At 31.8% G+C, this 4,450-nt stretch overlaps 1 protein-coding gene across 1 annotated transcript in view; it reads left to right on the forward strand.

Annotated features, from left to right (window-relative positions):
• The window catches only part of LOC113807688 (endonuclease/exonuclease/phosphatase family domain-containing protein 1), a 17,160-nt gene extending 15,801 nt beyond the window's left edge, over nucleotides 1–1,359 (forward strand). The window contains exon 14 of the mRNA XM_070114969.1: nucleotides 1–1,359. This exon is cut by the window's left edge and continues 1,654 nt beyond it. The gene's annotated coding sequence lies outside the window, so the exon portion shown is untranslated.
• Nucleotides 1,360–4,450: the final 3,091 nt, after the last annotated feature.

Here is a 4,450-nt window from a genome sequence, read left to right on the forward strand (position 1 = left end):
TGACATTTTGAATAGATTTTATGAAGACAATATACACTTAGGACAGTTATTACAAAGGTACTGATTATTGTAAATAATAATATATATGAATCATAGATATTTATTTAATGTGTTCTGTATTTATTGACTAGCTTTTCCTTCATATTATTCTATTTTTGTTTATTACTACTTTTTTTCATTACATTATCAAGTCATTCATTTAAAGAATGTCGTTTCTCCACTCAGTCTGGCAGACTTATTGTAACAGCCACCAAAACAAAATTTTCTCAACAAAGCATGGCTCTCTCACCATTTATCATTAGAAATGTTTGTGTGATTGAGTCCCAGTAGCTGCCCATTAATGGTGAGCTCTTTGACAGTTTTTTTTTCCTTCTTCCTTCTTACCTTCCTACCTGATCCCTAATGCTGTATCTTTCTGTTTTATGACATTGCCATTGTATGTCTCAAATTCTGCAATTTTTGATCCATTGAGACTGGGAGTGTATGCAGACATGGCCTCTCTGTTGTTTTTTCTCTTGATACACATATTATAGAGTAAATCACGTAAGTTCTTGTAAATCCATCTATATGATATGATTTACAAAATAGACAGTGCATATACCCGCCACCAACAAGATGATAGGTCTCTTGTGCTAGAAATTTTCTATTTTGATGTATGCAATGAACTGCCATGTAATTCTTTCTTTCTTTTCTGCTTTTTGTTTTCCATGTATTTGTGTATGGTTCTGTGGCTATGCAGAAATGTATAGGATTACTGGTATGGGGTACTTACACAATTTTTGTATATGACATTTGTGGTCTCAGAGTGTCTTCTGATACTTTTGTGCATATATTTTTTAGGAGGTTCTTAAGGGAACTGGGTCATACTGTATGTGATTTTTATCTAGCCAGTGATATATGGTGCTTTAACTTCAGTTGCAGTATTGGTAAGAAAGTGCAACATTTTAGCCTTTGTGATGTACAAATTTTTATAAGCTTTCCGTAAGCAGTTGTACTCTGATGGTCTTGTCAATATTACAGTGGTAATATGCATTATCTATAGAGTGCTGAGGAGACCCCTTGGAAAGTCTTTGGCTTGTAGATTTATGCATAGACGTTATGGAAAGGTTTGTAGTTAGGTATGTTCTATTGTAGCTTAAGTATAATGACATTTTGAATGAATCTTGCAAAAGTTTCACAGACAAAATTAAAGGAATATCATATTGTAATATTTAATAAATTACTCTATTTATTGATTTGGTGGTGATTATGCTTTTTTTCTTTTACTTTGGTACACTTTCAGAATGAGAAAGAGCTGTAACAATTTTGTGCCTTTATTCCATTGTATGTGAATTCTTTTTATTTAAACAAATAATATTTGAACTTTTTCTTTTTTTCCTCTATGTTTTGGAGTTTTATTTCTTCTCTTGTGTTTCTTACATCTCACATTTTTATCTGTATACTTTATATCATACGATGCCAATGATATGAAAAATTTAGATTGGAAATGCACACATGCTTGAACATTATTATTTTCTAGCATAGAAGATTTTGGAATTATAGTGAATGATTAAATTAAATTTGACTGGAAGCTTATTTATTTATATAAATTTCTATAGTGATCTTTGTTATTGCATTATGCTAATGTAGAGTAAAGAAAACACTACAATTATTGTCACATATTTCTTATGTTCTTTTCATTTTTTATTTATTATTTTTTATTTTTTTATTTAATGTTTTGAATATTCTTCTTCCTTCTCTTTTTGTAACATGCTTGCCATATTTGGTTGTGATAAAGCTTCAGCATAGTTGGTTGTGAAAAATGCTTTGTCTGCTCTAGGTGTTTAGAAATGGGTGTTGTGACTGTAAAGAAAATCATGATATATCAAGAAAGAAAGAAAACTTGAGAAAAAGAAAGAATTGCTCTAAAAACTAAGAAAGACAGACCCCCCTCCCTAAAAAAAAGGATAAGAAGGAACAAGCTCATGATTTAAAAAGAGGGAAAAGGCAAAGGAACGGAAAAAGAGAAGCAAAGATATGAGTGTAGTTTGAGAAACTAAGATTTGAAAAAAACACAAGAAGGCAAGTGAAGAAACGAGTCTCTTATCCTTTGTTGAAGTGCCTTTTGAGATTTTGTGAAAGGTGGTTAAGAAATGTGCATTTTGCAGAAAGCTGGAAAGTATTGCTGTCAAGAAATTGAAGGGAGGTCTCCGAGGTTGCTTATTTGAAGGGTTTGGTTGATGCGTTTGTTTAGGGTGCTGTGGTTAGTTTCTTTGTGACTGGACTGTGAACATTTGTGCAGGATTTTTCTCTCTTTCTTTCTCTTTACCTGGTTTTGTCTTTCTTCTTTTTTGTTTTGTTTGCTTGATGATCCCCATGAAAAAAAGGTTTTGATTTATCTCTGCCAAAGACTGATATTTCTATTGGAAATGAAGATAGACAAAGCAGTTGTTATTGAGATGGAGCAAATCAAAGAAATGATAAATGTTTGAAGAATAGCCATCACAGGTGCTTCATGCTCACTTATCATTTATATGAAATTATTGATTGACATTAGACCTTCAATATTGTGAAATTTGGTTTCATTTGGTTTCATACAAAATGCTAATCTATTCTTTACAAAATTGTATCAGAAAGTGTATTTAGAAAGCTGGTTGAGAAAGGGAGAGTTATATCTATTAGTGTTATCATTGTCAGATCTTTTCTTTGTATTTATTTTACCTAGCATCACAATTGTTAGTAAAGTAGCTCTTACCTTTCTTAACAGCTATAAGAATGGTTGGTTGGTAGTGGTTTGATTCCAGAAGAGGAGGGATGTTGAAGCTATATTATGTTCACGTTTGTGTGTTGTAACAGCTGTTGTGTGTAGATGTTACTGTATGTTGGGCCCTCCCTTCCTTGTTGCCAAGGAATACCATAGTTATGTCAGGAAAGGAATATAAAGTTCTAGCTCTTTGTGTTTCAGTTTACCATGACAAACGGCTCACACTCAATAATTTAGGTCTCAGTGTGTGCCAGCCTGTAGTAATGCTGCTTTTCTGTCTCCATCTTTATCATTTGACAATCATTTTGCTCAGTATCAAGCAGTTACTCAGTTATGATTCAGCAGAAATACTTATTCCTTTCTTTAAATCAAGATGGTGATGTTTGATTTTCATTTAGATATATTTGTGGATTTGTCCTCTTGTGTGGGTGTTTTAGGCAACAGTGTATGGCAACTAAATTATGTAGCTCAAAGGTATCTTGCCATGCAATTCCAACTGCCTTGTGCCTTGAAATGTGAAAGATGTTTGATTTGTGATAGGGAACCATGTCAGCTATTGCAGACATAGTAATGATGAAGTTGCAGGGAATATGAAACAGTTTGCGTCGTTTTATTGTACACTGTTAGATCTTAGTCTAATGAGTTTTAAAACCCGTAGTAGCTATACAAAATAAGTTTTAGTGTTTGTATTAAAGATATGGTTAATCAATCTACTCCTCTAGCATGGGTGGAGTTTTCAACTTGTCATGATTTATACTGTTCCAATAATCTTTGTGAAGAGCATGTCTTGGTCTGTGATCCTTGATAGCCCACCATCCAAGCAGAAAAGGTCTTTGCCATCAGAAACAGTAGAGGGAAACTGGTGTAATAAATGCTATTAAGTAATGTAGTGAAGAACTAAGCTTCAGCCCCTTTATTATTTAGTTGTTAACAAAACAACCAATAGAAGGAAAATACAATTATTATATCACTTAACTGCTTCATTAGTTATTCCGGGATGTAGCAACTACACAAAAAGGTCTTCATTATGATTATGGTTTCTGGTGTAGTCTGAAGAGGTTCATCATAAATCATGTACAGCATTTGTAGGTACAATGATGGCATATAAAGAAAGATATTGTCATCTGAATGTAATTGCTCTCCTTTATTTTTGTATTTTAGATTTTCATGAACAAAGTTTTTCACATCTTGTCTTGTCATCCTGTTTTTTGTTTTTCTTCTTTCACTATCCCTTCTTTTATCTTCTTTTTTCTTTCTTTCCTGTTAATGAAGACCTTTTTTTGGTTCTTGACTTTGTTTTTGAGTTTGTTCATTTTGTTCTTTCCAGGAACCAATAATCTAGGTTTATTTATAAATGCATTAATTAGATTATAATTTGATTAGATGATTTCTCATTTATTGTTTGAGAATTAGTCCTTCTATAGGAAAACTATGATCAGCACAGGGAGAAAAGGAAAGTTTTTACAGAAAGAAAGATATAAAAATATAGAAGAAATATCAAAATGAGAAAATTTCACTTCGACAAATGTACTAGTATCATTGTTGGATATTATCTTTATCATTATTATTATCATCATCATTATTGCTATCATAATCATCATCATTATCATTATCATCATCATAATTATCATTTTTATCAATATTATTATTATAATTATTATTAATATTGTTCATTTCAAAATAAGTTTAGTCCATTGAATGTTAGAT

This window comes from Penaeus vannamei, chromosome 36 (assembly GCF_042767895.1).
Source record: "Penaeus vannamei isolate JL-2024 chromosome 36, ASM4276789v1, whole genome shotgun sequence".
Taxonomy (NCBI): domain Eukaryota; kingdom Metazoa; phylum Arthropoda; class Malacostraca; order Decapoda; family Penaeidae; genus Penaeus; species Penaeus vannamei.